This window comes from Hyaena hyaena, unplaced genomic scaffold (genome assembly GCF_003009895.1).
Source record: "Hyaena hyaena isolate Hyena2069 unplaced genomic scaffold, ASM300989v1 scaffold_736, whole genome shotgun sequence".
NCBI lineage: Eukaryota > Metazoa > Chordata > Mammalia > Carnivora > Hyaenidae > Hyaena > Hyaena hyaena.
The window spans coordinates 534,865-553,164 of NW_024081372.1; the positions used below are offsets into that span (position 1 = coordinate 534,865).

The following is an 18,300-nucleotide window of genomic DNA, read 5'->3' on the forward strand; positions in this document are numbered from 1 at the left end:
CCACTCATATTGCAAGATATTGCTCATTTATCAAGTGAAAAATAATTAGAAATGTTTCCTTAGAACACTCACAGAACAAGTTACTTACAATCTAAGGTTTTACTGTATTTTTGTTTTTATTGTTGAGATATATACAAAATTCTTTATATATTCTGGATATAAAGCCCGTCCTAAATATATAGTTGGAAAATATTTCCTTCTATTCTGAGTTGTCTTCATGCTCTCTTGATAGTGTTCTCTGAAGATAATAATAATAATAAATCATTATTATTATTTTGATGAAGTACAATTTATCCATTCTTGTTGTGGTTGGTTGTGCGTTAGTTGTCATATTTAACAAACGATTGCTTAATCCAAAATCTATGACTTCTTCTAAGAGCTTTATAGTTCAACTCTGACATTTAGATATTGGTCTATTTTGAGTTTATTTTTTATATGCTGTGAGGTAGGGGTCCATCTTCATTTTTTGCATGTAGATATCCAGTTGTTCCAGAACGATTTGTTTAAAAAAAGCAGATGGGATTTTGATTGTGATTGCATCAAATCTATAGACTAATTTGGGAGGTATGACATCTTGACAAAACTAAGTTTTCCAATACACAAAAGATGTCTTTCCGTTTACTTAGGTCTTTATTTTAGTGATGAGGTTTTCAGTGTACTTGTCCCATACTTCTTTTGTTGACTTTATTCCTAAACATTTTATTCCATTTTATGCTATTAGTAGTAGAAAAGTCTTCATAATTTCATTTTTGAATTGTTGATTTCTAGTGTATACAAACATAACCGTTTTTGTATATTGATCTTATATCCTGCAACCATTATTAGCTCTAATAGTTTTTGTAAAATCCTTGAGATTTTCTGTATATTGAAAATCATGGACTTCATAAACACCTTTGAGTCTTCCCTTCTAATCTGAATACTTTTTATTTCTTTTTCTAAATTACCCTGGCTAGAATTTCGAGTAAAATATTTAATATTAGTGGTAAGAGGGGACAGCCTTATCTTGTTTCTAATCTTAGTAAAAAAGTTTTCTGTTTTTCACTATTAAGTTAGTTATACATTCTTTGCAGATGCCTTTTATAGATTAAGTTCCTCTGTGTTTTTAGTTTATGTCATACTTTTTATTAAGGATGGGTGCAAAATTTTGTTAAATACTTTTTTTCAGTTATTGATCATATGGTTATTGTTCTTTATTCTATTCATAAGATAATACTATTGGTTGATTTCTGTATTTTGAGACAGACTTCCATTCCTGGGATATATCCAGTTTGTTCTTGGTATATACTTCTTTCTATATCTTGCTGGATTCAGTCTACTAGTTTTTATTGACAATTTCTACTTTAAACTCATAAGTGAAATTAGTTTGTAATTTTCTTTTCTTGCAATGTAATTGTTTGTTTTTGTGGCCAGGTGACAAAAGGCCTCACAGAATAAGTTTGCAAATGTTTGTTTTATTTTTTGGCAGTGTCTGGGAAGCATTGACGTCAATTTTTATATATTTGGTAGATTTCACCAGTAAAGTCATCTGGTTTTGGTGTTTTCTTTGTGGAAATTTGTTTTGATTACTAGTTCACTCTCTTGGCCTATTTTAAGTCTATTCAGATTTTCTATTTCTTGAGTCAGTATCATTAGTTTATGTATACTTAGAAGTGTGTCCATTTCATTTTTGTTATCTAATTTGTTGTCATACAACTGTTTGAAATATACCCTTAAAATAGCCTTTATTTCTAAAAGTTTGGTACTGATTTCCTTTCATTCCCAATTCTAGTATAGTGAATCATTTATTTTTTTTAACCTCCATTGTTCAGTCTACATAATAATTTGTCAATTTGCAGATCTTTAAAATAAAAAAAAAAACTTTGGGTCACCAGAATGGCTCATTTGGCTGGGCCTCCAACTCTTGATTGCAGCTCAGGTCATGATGCCAGGGTTGTGGGAACAAGCTCCATGTCATGTTCCACATTGAGTGTTATGCCTGCTTAAGATTCTCTCTCTCTCTCTCAAAAAAAAAAAAATGAATAAAAAATAAAGAAACAACTTTTGCTTTTGTAGATTTTTTCTGTTGATTTTTAGTCTTGATTTCATTTATTTCCACTCCTTTGGTTATTTTTTTTTTTCCAGCAAGTCTCATGCCTTATCTTTTCCTCTACTCTTCCAATACCCCCTTGTTTTATGTTGAATAAATATTTTCTACTCTTACTGTCAAATTCCCTTATCATTTCTTTCTTAGTAGTTTTCTTAGGGATTATCTGTGAATGACAATGTTTTAACTTAACAACAAATTAGTCTGTAATAATACTACCCTAAATACAGTAATATACAAAACTTTGTTCTTATGTAGTTATATCTTTCACTCATACATTGTATTGTCTTCTCATACAAATTATCTCTTAGTTCATTTAATGCTCATCAACACAAATCATCGTTTATTCAGGTATCTTTTAAATAGGATAAGAGACCAAAAAAGCTTCAAATAAAGATTACATTTGTACTGTATTTCACTTTTATCTATGTAATTACCAGTGCTCTTTATTTCTTCCTGTGGAAGTTCCTCTCTAATATTATTCCCTTTCAGCCTAATGGATGTTTTACATATTTCTTATGAGGCATGTCTGGCTATGATTCTCAATTTTTGGTTATCTGGGAATATTTGACTCCTCCTTCATTTTTGAAGAATAGTTTTGCTGTGTAGAAAATTCTTAGTTGAGGGACATCTGGATGGCTCAGTTGGTTAAGTGACCAACTCTTGATTTTTGGCTCAAGTCATGATCTAATGGTTTGTGAGTTCAAGCCCCACTTTGGGCTCTGTGCTGACAGCACAGATCCTGTTTGGAGTTCTCGTTCTCCCTCTCTCTCTGCCACTCCCTGGCTCCTGCTCGCACATGTGCATAAACTCTCTATCTCAAAAGTAAATAAACATTAAAAAAAAAAAGAAAATTCTTGGTTGACAGTCTTTTCCTTTTGCCATCTTGTTTTTGTTTGTTTGTTTGTTGTTTGTTTGTTTTTCTTTCATCACTTTGAATATATCATCCCACTGCTTTCTGGACTCCATGGTTCTGATGAGAAGAAAGTAGTTAAATTTTGAGTATTCTCGCTACTATTGGATGAAACCTTTTCCCTTGCTGCTTTTAAGATACTCTCTTTGTTTCTGTCTTTCAATTATTTGCTTATGATGTGTCTAGAGTGAGTCTTTTTGAATTTACCCTAATTGGAGTTTATTTTCCTTATTGGCTATTTAGATTAGTGTGTTTTTAAATTTGTTAGGTGTTCAATTTTAATTTCTGGCAACAATTTTTTTCTGCTCTTTTCTCGGTCCCTTCTCATTCTGGAACTCCTGTTATCAAGGCTTTTGATGTCCTTGATGATATCCCATGGTTCCTGAGAATGTTGACTTGTTCTTCACTCTTTTCACCAATACTTCCTTGAACCATAACATCTCAATTTACCTATTTTCAAGTGTGAATTTCTTTATTTTGCCAGCCCAAATCTGCTGTTCAGACTCTCCAGTTTAATTTTTATCTAAATTTAAATTATTTTATGTTTTACCTCCAGTATTTCTATTTGGTCCTATCTTTTAAAAAATGTTTATTTATTTATTTCAAGAGAGAGGAAGAGCATGAGCAGAGGAGAGACAGAAAGAGAGAGTGAGAGAAGGAATTCCAAGCAGGCTCCACACTGTAAATGCAGAACTCAATGTGGGGCTCAATATCACTAACTGAACCATGAGAACATGACATGAGCCAAAATCAAGAATTAGATGCTTAACCAGCAGAGCCACCCAGGTGCCCCTATTTGGTTCTTGTTATACAGATAGTTTCTATACATATTGATATTTTTTATGTGATGAGACATTGTTCTTATACTTCCCTTTCATGGCTTCCTTTGTTCCTTTGAACATATTTAAAACAGTTAACTTAAATTTTTACCTACTAATTCTAGTATATGGGTTTCCTCGGAAACAATTTCTGTTAACTCCCTTTTTTTTTTTTTTTTTTTTTTTTTTGGCCTGGAAGTAATAAGTCTCCTAGTCTCTGCCAAGGGGCTCTATTTGCATGTTGAATCCTGCTTCCCAAACTTAGCCAGGTAGTTTCAACTACACCTTAGCCTTTATATCTTCTTGGGCAGAGCCTTAAAGGTAGCCAGAGTTGAGGCTTTAGAGGCTATTACATCTTTTCTGAAAATGCATAACACTCTTGGTATTGCACAACCCTACACATGTAAATGGCCTTCTAGATTCTTTGGAATATGTTGGAATTTTAAAAGTCGCATATGGATATCTCATTTCCCAGCTTTTTCTTTTAACTTTCTTTGGTTAGACTATTGTTTTCCTCAACTATTATCCACTGCCTTAGGCAATTCAACAGTTGTTCAAAAACTCAACAATTGCCTCTGATTGTTTTTGACAAATGTCCCACAGGAGAAGACCACTTGGACTGGGCAAGCTCAGAGTCAGGTCCAATAAATATGGCCTTTTAAATGTGGTTTTCCTGAGAATCGTTGATAAGTCAAATAATGACAATTCCCTGAGAATGGGGCTTTGAAAGTACTCCAATCCCATGCTGCCTCCTCCCAGATTGCTGATTTTCCCCATAATTGTAGTTGTTGATTCAAAGGCTACTGAAAGCTGAGAGGAGAAGAATTGGATTAGATTGTGTTAAAATGCCATAAGGCTTGTTTTTCTTAATGAGATTAGCATTGCTTTTTTTTTTCTCTTAAATAAACATTCTCTTGATTGGTGAAAGTCTGGCTAATTTGGAGAGTTCTAAAAGGTTGATTCTGACCATTTTGCCAGGGTTCTTATTGCTCTTATAATAAGAATTTCTAAGAGACCTCACTTTGCCATGTTCACTCATGTCATTATGGCAAAATTATTTCTTAAGAAACATCACAATACATTGGATTGACCCCACTGAATTATTTATATTTTTGTTTGTATAAAATGAAATTTTAAATAGAATTTTTAAGCCATAAATTAAAGGGCTGTAATAACAGCTGTAACATTTACAATGGTTAAAATCATTGGTTAATCAATTCTCTTGTGTGGGATAAAAACTATAAGCTTATCAGAAGATGTTTATGTCACAATTTTTAAGTTACAATTAAATCTAATTACACACCAATAAAAAATCTTTCAATATAATTTTATTCCTTTCCTTCTGGACAAATTTAATTATGATTTTTGAAGATGCAGACACCAATTCCTTAACAAAAGGCAATTCTAAATCTACTCTATTAAAAGACATCTTAAAGTAACTAATAACATACCATTGGTCAATCCAGCTGCATTATGTAGTAAACTACATTAAAATTTGTAATTTTTTTCTTTAAATAACATCGAAGGAAGATGCCTGGCTGGCTCAGCTGGAAAAACATGCAACTCTTGATCTTGGGGTTGTGGGTTTGAGCCCCATGTTGGGAATAGTGTTTACTAAAATAATAAATAAGCTTAAAAAATTGAAGGAACGGTTTGGGGGCACATTTAAATTTATATCAGATTTATTTTACATTATACATGAGAAAGTAAACAACCTTAGGGGAGCCTGTGTAGCTCAGTCAGTTAAGCGATCTACTCGCTTGGCCTAGGTCATCTCACAGTTTGTGAGTTCATGCACTATGTCTTGTGATTTTCTCTCTCTTCCTCTCTCTTTGGTCCTTCTTTGCTTGCTTTCTATCTCTCTCTCTCAAAATAAATACATAAGCCCTTTAAAGAAGTTAAAAAAGAACCTCTAAATACCTATATATGATCAAATACATATATATGCTTATGTATATGCAGTATATACATATATACATATATTTAGGTATATATGGATGTGTACATAAATATTTATATGTTTTGCATATATATTATATAAGCTTGTGGAAATTCCATCTTCTTTAAAAAATGTTTTTAATGTTATTTATTTTTTAGAGAGAGAGAGAGAGAGTGTGAGCAGGGAGGAGCAGAGAGAGAGGGAGACACAGAATCCAAAGCAGGATCCAGGCTCTGAGCCATCAGCACAGAGCCAGACACAGGGCTCAGACTCACAAGGAGTGAGATCATGATCTGAGCCTAAGTCCCATGCTTAACCTACTGAGCCACCCAGGCACCTTTCCATTTTATTTTTTAAAAACAAACCAGGGATTCACTAACAAATGATTTTGAAAGGGCAAATAATCTATGAAAATTTTTGTCAAAGATAAACAGATATTATCCTTTGATAGTGGAGAACATGAATCTGCAAGACAATATATCTAACAATTTGAAGATTGGAGTTGATAAATTTTTTAACTTTTTTTTCTTTTTAGTCCTATTCCTTTTCTGTATTTTATCTTGCAGCCTCACTTGAAGAATGAACAAACCACTACTAATTTAGCCTCCCTTAACAAGCATGGAGAAACTAAAGAACTTTAAAGGATTGATCAAAATTTAGGAATTAATGTTTAATGTTAACCCATTTGTTTGATGTCAGTTAACAAAACAAATAAAATAAAATAAAGACCATGATATCCCTCATTTCTGACTAATTGTTTTCTGGAGAAAGCATATTGTCTGGTTACCAAATTCACATAAGAAGAAACTCATGTAAAGTAGATAGGCAGCATGGCAGCATAGGTGGATCCTTATATGACTTTGATTTAACTGTATGAGTGGAGATCACTAAATTTTTCTAGATGTCTTTTTTTAAATTTTTTAAATGTTTTATTTATTTCTGAGAGAGAGACAGAGAGACAGCATGAGCAGGGGAGGGTCAGAGAGAGAGGGAGACACAGAATTCGTGAGTAGGCTCCAGGCTCTTAGCTGGCTGTCAGCACAGAGCGCAACGCAGGGCTTGAAACCGCAAACTGTGAGATCATGACCTGAGCGGAAGTCGGACGCTCAGCCGACTGAACCACCCAGGTGCCCCATTCTTTTACTACTCTCCAACTTCAAACCCATTTGATACCTCTCAATAATAAACTCTTGGCTTTTTGATACTTTTCACTATGACTTCTTGATACTGTGTAATATTTTACCTTAAAAAATGGGTTTGAGTTTATTGGAAGGGAAAGAAATGAAACAGATATGAGGGCACATTAGGATAGTATTCCCCTCTTTTTCTGTTCCCAAAATTGCAATATACTTACAGAAAATTTATTGCCAGGTTCAAGAAAGAAATTCTAAATATTGGCTAAAATATTAAACATGTGGATGAGTAAATACTTATCCCGTAATTTAGCTAAGGATTAAGAGATGCCATTTCTTTCATATCCCACACATAAATCTAAAATTACTAATCAGTTGTTCAAAAATAGGTACTTCTTCAAATCTTGACCAACTTTACCTCTGGTATGGCAGAAAAAAGTAATTACAGTGTCAATTGTTTAAGTTCTTCAGTATCACTAGAAGTTTTCTTTTTTGTATGAGGTCAGAGGTATTTTAAACCCAGCCAGCCACAAGTTTCTGATTTAAAATTTAGGCAAGAATAGAAGAAAATATTTCATGTGTATCTAGGTGTACTGTATATGAGAACAGAAAACTCATAGCATTGAGAATGTGTGAGATAGAAGGATTTTTTGCAAATCAGAAAACACAAATGGGCAGAATTAATATGGGGCTGAAATTTTTCTACATCATCACAAGAAAGGCTGATGCAAATTTGGTCAGTGCCTTCATATATACATACACACACACACACACACACACACAGATAAACCAAAACAAAATATAAAATCTGTACATGTTATTCTACTCTGTAGAAGTTAGAAGGAAGGAAGGAAGGAAGGAAGGAAGGAAGGAAGGAAGGAAGGAAGGAAGGAAGGAAAGAAGGAAGGAAAAAGGAAAATATTGAAAAAGGAAGGAGAAAATAAGTATGAAGTAAAGCAGACTGAATATTGATGGCAAGCCTCTAAGTGTTTAAGTTTCAGCTGAAACCTACATGCATGAATCTAACACTATTATAAATATTAACAAAACCATAATACTACCACAAATCACTTTCTGATCACTGATATAGTTATAAATGTTAGAAATATAAAACTTAGAAGTCACCTCTTAAGTTTCCTCCTGTTGATGAATAGAAAATTCCAAGAGGATAACTTTTCTGAGATCCAAGATCCTAGATATATTTAATGTGAAGGATCCAAGTCTCACAATTCTGAAACCAATGTTCTTTATTACATCAGTCCATTCATTCACTGCCAAAATGTATGTAGAGAAACACAAAATACAATGACTTTCCTGAGGGAAGACAGCCATCAACAAGAATGAGCTCATGTATGTTTGTCATGTTCATTGTAAGAACAATGGAAACAAACTCACTGTGTTGTAGCCACTGGTGGTCTATGGCAGAGGTCTGATTTAGCCAGTTTCATAGCCATTGCCATTACAAGTGGCATTATTATCCAATAATACTCATTTTAATGCTTTCATTTTTATTAAATACATTCATGTATTTCCTGTGTCTGTGGCTGTCTTATTGTTGCTCCTATATTATTATTTATTCAGTTGTAATGCATAAAACTGACCTAAAGCACTAGGGACAGGTAGAAATTATACAATTAGTAATAGAGTTAGCTCTTAATGAAAATATCTATATAAACCATAAGGGTTTTTTTTAGAATTTTAAGATTCTAGAGTATTTTTTGTTTTACTAAAAATGGTATTAGGAAAATTTTGTTTTTGTATAAAATATTAACAATGTGTTCTTAAAATCCTAACATTTTTTTTTTATCTCTTATTGAATTCAATCATCTTTCGATTTTAAAATTAATCCGGAAAGGTCCATCTTTTCTAATTTTTTATCTATATGCTATGTTTTTAATGTGATATTAACTAATAATCAGGAGCCTATTAATGGACAATAGGCTGTCAGATATTTTAATGTACATTATACACAGGAAAAGAGATATAAAAGTATATAATCAAGTTTATTAGTATTTACAACAGGAAAAATAAACATTCAAATCAACACCAAAAGTCTACCTTCAATTTTATCTAGTCCAACTCTCATTATGATGAACATGCTAACAGAGTTCAATCAATGCCACATGGTCTAAATTGAATAAATATCTATAGGAATATATGTGGAACAGTAAACAGAGTTCTCATGTTTAAAAATTCAACTCTGACTAGCCTGCAAATGTCAAACTCTGGATAAAAATTAGCCCTTTCCATTCATAAATACTGATTTTGATATTCCACAGACATTCCCAACTCTGGTTTAAAAATTAGCTTTGAAATTTACCTATTCAATTATTTCAGTCTGTTCATTTTCTCACTGAGTGTACTCTTTCAAAAGGGCAAATGTTTTAAAGTATTACTTTGACATTTATTTTGAGTACAGCCCTTTTTTTAATATGACCGCCGAAATATATGTTTAAGAAAAGAGGTAAATAAAAAAAAAGATCTCTCTTTTCTTCCAAACTACAAAAATGAGAGACCTGTAAGAAAGTGTTTTTCATGCCATCTTTTCTGCAAAAACCCCAAATAACTTTTACTGCAAATACACATGTAAAAATGTGTGCCCAGTGTTTGTTTACTTTATTTATATATAGAATTTTTCTGATTCTACTCTATACATCTGAATTATTATATATTGCATTTTTCCTTGAAAAAATAGTTCTATCCATAAGCTGAAGATTTTTTCTTTTTTCAAAATGGCAAAGAGAAAATTTGAGTGGATGAAAATGTGAAATAAAATTTTAAAATAGCAAGATACAATGAATTAAATAAAATAAAAACTTTTTAAAAGTGTTTGTTCTTCATTTCCCCCTAGCTTTCTTTAGGAGGAAGATCCTGGTTTAGTATGCTTTCACTCTCTCTCTCTCTCTTTCTTCTTCTTCTTTTTTTTTTTTTTTTCTTCTTCCAGATCATATAGCACAGTGCTTGGCACATCATGAAGGCCCAACAAATATTTGGTCAATGAATGAATGTGTGAGTAAAAAAACAAGAAATCACATATGCAATTAACTACACTCCAAGTGATTTCTTGCATGTGCCATTACCCATTCTTGTTTCAGTTTTTATGGAAAAGTGACTACTGGAAACTCTTTTTAGAAATTTCACCCAGAATGACTCACATCTGATTCAAATCAGAAGAACAATCAATTTGGCGCCATCATAAGAGCTCTCAGATGTTAAAGGTGACAAAATGGGCAGAACTCCTCCTAACAGATTATAGATACCATGTGTGACAGAATTAAGTGGGAAAATGTTCATAGAAATGCTGAAGTGGAAGGCATGTCATGCCCATGTGGCTTGGCTGCACTATACAATGCATTCACTGACATGATGGCAAAGTTGGGTGGCATATCACGTATGGCATATGGCAGGCTTCTGCTTCAGCAAATGCATACCACATGCCAAAAAGTGGTGTAGTTTCTACTGATTACTCTGTTGCTTTTTCTTTCAAGTGTTCAAAATTAATATTAAAATTTTTAGCGATACAAAGAGGAACACAAGAAGTCCAAACATACATTAACTCATTCCGCAGTGGATTTCCATATTAATTCTATGTCCACCTTAAAAATTGCATATGTACACATTATTCCACAAAATATAAACTAAGGAGGACACTGAAAGGAAAAAATCTCATATTTAGTCAAAATAGAAATAATCATTTTCAAAACTTTAAGTGTACATATGGATACTGGCACATATTCTTTCATATTCAACTTCTTTATATTCATAATCACTTATTTAAATCTTCACTGGCTGCATATGTTAGACTCTCAACACAAAGGTCAAGTCATGAGTCCTTCTTACAAGGATCTTGCAGTCTAGATAGGGGGGAAAAAAGTAAAAAAAAAAAAAAAACTGAACTGCAATGTGATAAATGCAGTAGGAACTTAAAGTGGTGGGTGGTCATGAGAAAAGTAAAAAAAAATAATTAGTTGGAAAGAATCTCAGAGTAAGTGATTCCTGTGATTGTTCTCTAAAGAAATTATGGATTAACCACTTAAGAAGGGAAAACATAATACTACAAGCAAAAGAAGGAGCATTTGCAAAAGCAATGAAACATAAATTAATATATTGGCTTTTAGGTGCTGCAAGTAATTTAGTATAGATAATGTATAGTGTAGAGAAATATGGCAATATGTTAAGAAGGCAGAAGCCAGAAATCTACATTATGTTATACTGAGATTAGATTTTATGCTAAAGGGGATAAAAAACTGCAAAAGGGTTCTAAGTGGAGATTGATAATCAGATACATGTATTAAAGACATCAATCTGCAGGAGTTGCAAGAATGAGAAGAATGTGTAAGAAAATTATGATATTGGATGCTGCTTAGTAGTCTAAATGGTAACAATGAGAGCCTCACTAAGATGTTACCAATGTAGATGGAAAAGGGAGGGCTGCTCTTAGAGCCATACAGCAGAACTGGCAGGATGCAGTAACCAAGTGAAAGCTTCTGGGCAAGGAACAGACGTAGTTTCTGATGACTCCAAGAGTTCTTGCTTAGTGAACTGATTAACGTAGGGGGGAAAAACAGGATGTGAGAAAAAACTTATTAAATACATATAAATGCAATTTGGGAAAATGTGAATTTTGTTGGGCAATGGATTTATCTAATTGGACCTTTTAAGTAAAAAGGTCTATATGTGGACTTTCAGAAGACAGTCTTGAGATAAACACTTTGGTCTCAAACAGACTGTGCATTCTTCTGTTTGGGGGATGTGATGTGTTATATGTGTCTATTAGATCACTCTTTCAGATTTATATGAAGGAAAACATTTATATTTGCTTTGTCAATATTTTGTTTGGGAGTCTATACTTATGTTCTAGAATAAGATTATTTTTAGTTTCTCTCTCTCTTTAGTATTATCAATATCATGCTAATGGTTACAAAAAAAAAAAAAAGCTGGTAGTAGCCATACTTGTATCAGACAATCTAGATTTTAAAATAAAGACTGTAACAAGAGATGAAGAAGGGCATTATATCATAGTTAAGGGGTCTATGCACCAAGCAGATATAACAATTATAAACATTTATGCTCTGAACTTAGAAACACCCAAATATATAAATCAATCAATCACAAATATAAAGAAGCTCATTGACAATAATACCATAATAGTAGGGTCCTCCAATATCCCAATTACAGCAGTGGACAGATCATCTAAACATAAAATCAACAAGGAAACAATGGCTTTGAATGATACACCGGACTGGATGGACATAATGTATATATACAGAACATTTCATCCTAAAGCAGGAGAACACACATTCTTCTCAAGTGCACATGGAACATTCTCCAGAATAGATCACATACTGGGAGACAAATGAGCCCTCAACAAGTACAAAAATTTCAAGATCATGCCTTGCATATTTTAAGACCACAATGCTATGAAACTCAAAATAAACCACTAGAAAACATTTGGAAAGATAACAAATACTTGGAGACTAAAGACCTTCCTACTAAAGAATGAATGCACTAACCAAGCAGTCAAAGAGAGATTTAAAGAGTACATTGAAACCAATGAAAATGATAACACCACAACCCAAAACCTCTGGAACACAGCAATGGCAGTTGTAAGAGGGAAGTATATAGAAATCCAGGCCTTCCAAAAAAAGAAAGAAAGGTCTCAGATACACAACCTAACCATATATCTTAGAGCCAGATAAATAATAACAATAAAACCCCAAACCAGCAGAAGGCAGGAAATAATAATGATTAAAGTAGAAATCAATGCTACCAAAACCAGAAAAAAAAAAAAAAGTAGAACAGATCAACAAAACCAAGAGCTGATTCTTTGAAAGAATTAATACAATTGATAAACCCCTAGCCAGTTTGATCAAAAAGAAAAAGGAAATGACCCAAATAAATAAAATCAAGAATGAAAGAGGAGAAATCACAAGCAACACAGCAGAAATACAAACTGTAAAAAGAAAATATTATGAGCAATTATACACCAATAAAATGGGAAATCTGAAAAAAATGGACAAATTCCTGGAAACATATAAGCTACCAAAACTGAAACAAGAAGAAATAGAAAAGTTAAACAGTAAAGAAATCAAATTAGTAATCAAAAATCTCCCTAAAATCAAGATTCCAGGGCCAAATAGGTTTCTACCAAACATCTAAAGAAGAGAGTTAACACCTATTCTTTTGAAGCTATTCCAAAAAATAGAAATGGAAGGAAAACTTAAAAACTCATTCAATGAAGTCAGCATTACCTTGATTCCAAAACAAGACAAAGACCCCAATAAAAAGGAGAACTAGAGACCAATTTCCCTGATGAACATGGATGCAAAAATCCTCAACAAGATACTAGCCAACCAGATCCAACAATACGTTAAAAGAATTATTCATCATGACCATGTGGGGTTTATACCTGGGATGCAAGGCTGGTTCAATATCCAAAAATCAATTAATTTGATACATCACATCAGTAAAACAAAGGACAAGAACCACATAATTCTCTCAAGAGATGCAGAAAAAGCATTTGAGAAAATATAACATTTTTGTTGATAAAAACCCTCAAGAAAGTAGGGATAGAAGGATCATACCTCAAGATCATAAAAGCCATATATTAAAGACCCACTGCAAATATCATCCTCAAAGGGGAAAAACCAAGAGCTTTCCTCCTAAGGTCAGGAACATACAGGGAGGTCCACTCTCATAACTGTTATTTAACAAAGTATTGGAAGTCTTAGCCTCAGCAGTCAGACAACACAAAAGAATAAAAGGCATCCAAATCAGCAGATGACATTACACTTTATATGGAAAACCCAAAAGATTCCACACAAAAATAACTACTAGAACTTATTGATGAATTCAGCAAAGTTGTAAGATATAAAATCAATGCACAGAAATTGATTGCTTTTCTATACACCAATAATGAAGCAGCAGAAAGAGAAATCAAGGAATCAATCCCGTTTACAATTGCACAAAAACCCATAAAATACTTAGGAATAAACTTAACCAAAGAGATGAAATATATATATATATACACACACTGAAAAATATAGAAAGCTAATGAAAGAAATTGAAGAAGACACACAAACAAAAGTGGAAAATCACTCCATGCTTATGGATTAGAAGAACAAATATTGTTAAAATGTCGAAGCTACCCAAGGCAACCTACATATACAGTGCGATCGCTATCAAAAATAACAGCAGCATTCTTTAGTTAGAGTTAGAACAAACTATCCTCTAATTTGTATAGAACCAGAAATACCCCGAATAATCAGAAGCAAACCTGGAAAAGGAAACCAAAGCTGGAGGCATCATAATTATGGACTTTAAGCTGTATTACAAAGTTGTGATCATCAAGACAGTATGGTACTGGCACAAAAACAGACACATAGATCAATGGAACATAACAGAGAACCCAGAAATGGACCCACAAAAGTATGGCCAACTAATCTTTGACAAAGCAGAAAAGAACATCCAATGGAATAAAGGCAGTCTCTTCATCAAATGATGGTGGGAAAACTGGACAGTGACATGCAGAAAAATGAACCTGGACCACTTTGTCACCACACACAAAAATAAATTCAAAATGGATAATGGACCTAAACATGAGATAGAAAGCCATCAAAATCTTAGAGGAGAAAGCAGGCAAAATCCTTTTTGACCTCAGCCACAGCAACTTCTTACTCAACAGGTCTCTAGAGGCAAGGAAAACAAAAGCAAACATGAACTATTGGGACTTCATCAAAATAAAAACTTCTGCACAGTGAAGGAAACAATTAGCAAAACCAAAAGGCAAATGACAGAATGGGAGAAGATATTTGCAAGTGACATATCAAAAAAAGGGTTAAAATCCAAAATCTATAAAGATCTTATCAAACTCAACACCCAAAAAAACCAAAAAATCCAGTGAAGAAATGGGCAAAAGACAGGAATAGACACTTCTCTAAGGAAGACATCCAGATGGCTAACAGACACATGAAAAATGCTTAAAACCATTCATCATCAGGAAAATACAAATTAAAACCACAATGAGATAACACCTCACACCAGTCAGAATAGCTAAAATTAACAACTCAGGCAACAACAAATGTTGGCAAGGATGTGGAGAAAAAAAGATTTCTTTTGCACTACTGGTGGGAATGCAAACTGGTGCAGCCACTCTGGAAAACAGTTTGGAGGTCCCTCAAAATTTAAAAATAGAACTACCCTACAATCCAGCAATTGCACTATTAGATATTTATCCAAGAGATACAAGTATGGTGTTTCAAAGGAGCACATACACCTCAGTGTTTATAGCAGCGCTATTGACAAGAGCCAAAGTTTGGAAATAGCCCCAATGTCCTTTGACACATAATTGGATAAAGAAGTGGTATATATACGCAATGTAGAATTACTCAGCAATCAAAAAGAATGAAATCTTGCCATCTATAACAACATGGATGGAACTAAAGAGTATTAAGCTAAGCAAAATCAGTCAATCAGAGAAAGAGAAATATATGACCTCACTCATGAGGAATTTAAGGTACAAGACACATGAACATAAGGGAAGGGAAACAAATATAATATAAAAATGGAGAGGTACAAAACATAAGAAACTCTTAAATATAGAGAACAAACAGAGGGTTGCTGGATTTGTTGTTGGAGGGGGTATGGGCTAAATGGGTAAGGGGCATTAAGGAAGACACTTGTTGGGATGAGCACTGGGTGCTATACATAGAGGATGAATCACTCTCCTATGCACTCCCGAAATCATTGTTGCACTACATGCTAACTAACTTGGATGTAAATTTAAAAATGAATAAATTTAAAAAATAATAAAAAATAATTTTAAAATGCCTAGAACTTTTCCTAATAACTTTTAATCACTCATTCATTTAAGCTAAACTTCAGAATGAACCACGTTTTACTGACAGTGATAGGTACTGATTGCTAGTTGATTGGTAGTTCTGATGGCTAGACATACAATGTTGAAACAGAGAGAGATAACAGCAGCTTTCAGGGAACTTTTAATTCGAGTGGGAGTGCAGAAAATAATGAAGTAAGTTAACATACAATAAGATGTAATGTAATAATTAATTCTAGGAATAAAAATGAAGTAAAGAGTATAACAAGTAACCAACATGGGGTGCCTGGGTGGCTCAGTCTGTTACGCATCAGATCGGCTCAGGTCATGATCTCATGGTTAGTGAGTTCGAGCCCCACATAGGACTCTGTGCTGACAGCTCATAGCCTGGAGCCTGCTTCAGATTCTGTGTCTCCCTCTCTTTCTTTCCTCCCCTGCTTACTCTCTGTCTCTTTCACCCTCTGCCCTTCCTACACTCTCACTCCATCTCTCTCTCAAAAATAAACAAACATTAAGGGAAAAAAAGAGTAACCAACGTGGATGTGGTAATTATTAGATCTAATTAAATCAATGGAGAAAGTCCTATGAAATTCTGCAGAAAACATCCTAAATAATACGAGTGGGCAAAGTCCTCCCCACCAGGTAGAAAACAGACAAGTGCCTTCAGTTTAGTAGTAATAAGGTCAGTGAGCAAGGGGAGTAGCAGGAAATAAATTTAGAGAAGTAAGTTATAGGATCCCACTGGAAATGAAATGTTGAACATTTTCTGTTTTGTTTATTACTAAGAACTATGCACAATATACACCGCGTCATCTCCGACCACTTGTTATTCTTGAAGTTTATAATATCCATGATATTTTTGGTACTCTGGAAGATGCAAAATATACTTGATGGTAAGGGGCTATATTCTCATAAATACAGAAGCTGAAGGGAGATGTAAAGTTGTAGGATAGATAGGAAAGGAACATCTCAGATGAAAGGTCTGTGATAACTTTGTCGTGTGTCAGTTTTCCTAAGCTAAAATCCCCTTTCTAGTATGTGTCCATATAGGGGTGGAAAGAGAGTTCAAAAGATAATCTCTTGCCAGAGTTCGAAGAAGTAAGGAAAGTAAATTATTTCCTAGCAGAGGCATGTGCATGTTCATGCACACGTGCACACACACACATAGGCGCTTTCTCCCAGTTATTCAATCAAACTCAAGTCTAGGTGCTGCTCTGAAGGGATTTTGCAAACGTTATTAATGTTTCTAATCAGTTGACTTTAATTTAGTAGATTATCTTGGATGGATCTGACTTAATCAATATTAGCCCTTTTAAAAAAGGACATAAGCCTTCCCTGAGACAGAAAAAGAGTGAGTGATTAGTGGATACCATGCTTAGGTCCTTGTTCGTGGTGTTTCAATCTGCTTGCGCTATTTCCTTTCTTAATTGCTGGCTCTGTGAACTTCAGACTTGTTTAGTCACAACAACTGGATAAGCCAATTTCTTGTATTCATCTATATATCCATATATCTCCTACTGGGTCTTTTTCTCTAGGTGAATTCTGATATATACAAGGAGTACCCATCACATGTTCTCAGCAGGGAAGACACCAAAGAACACATGGAAATATCTATAAGTCAATTTTAAATAACCTGCCAGATCCAGGAATCCTGAGGCCAGGTCATAGAATCACCAGTAAAGTATGTACTTTCCTATTCTTTTTATCTCTTTTCCCTTGCTTCAGTTTAAATTGCTGAGGTCAGACATTTTGAATGGATATCCGGAAGAGTCTTTTGTATGGTTTGTAACTTGTTTAATTTTAAAGGACAAAGACAAATGTGACCGAGACCCAAAATCTAGGTATATGAAGTATTAGATTTGTATGGCTGCTGTACAAATTACTATAAACTTAGTGACTTAAAACAACACAAATTTATTACTTTACAGTTCTGTAGACTGGAAGTACAATGTATCTCTCAAGGGGCTCAAATCAAAGTAACAGCAGCAATCAGTTACTTTCTGGAGGCTCCAGGGGAGAATACTTCTCCTTGCCTTTTCCAGTCTTTAGAGGCCACTGCATTCCTTAGCACATGGACCTTTTCAATCATCTTTGAAGCCAGCAATGGGGGATGGAGGGGCAGAGTCCTCCTAACATAGCACCACTCTTTCTTTCCTACCTCCCTTCTCCACCTATAATGTTTCTGTGATAAATTGGACCCACTCAGATAATCTAGGATAATTTACTTATATTAAGGGCAGCTGATTAACAACATTTATTCCATCTTCAAATTTATTCTATAACATAATAGAGTCACTGGTGGTTGTAATTTGGACTTTGACAGCTTTGACAGAGAAGAGTGGTTGGGTAAATTATATATATATATGAACCCTTTTCTTATATGGATCCAGAATAACTAAACATTTCTGTACCTCTTTTCATCTTTTGATAAGACATTATTTTATTGAGACAAATTAATTCCAGTAGATAGACACTCACTCCTGTCTATTAATTAATCACTGTAATTAAATTATAGAGATGGAGGGGCGCCTGGGTGGCTTAGTCGGTTAAGCATCCGACTTTCGCTTAGGTCATGATC

At 33.8% G+C, this 18,300-nt stretch overlaps 1 pseudogene; it reads right to left on the minus strand.

Moving 5' to 3' along the window:
* The window catches only part of LOC120220939, a 36,758-nt pseudogene extending 28,418 nt beyond the window's left edge, over positions 1-8,340 (minus strand).
* Positions 8,341-18,300: the final 9,960 nt, after the last annotated feature.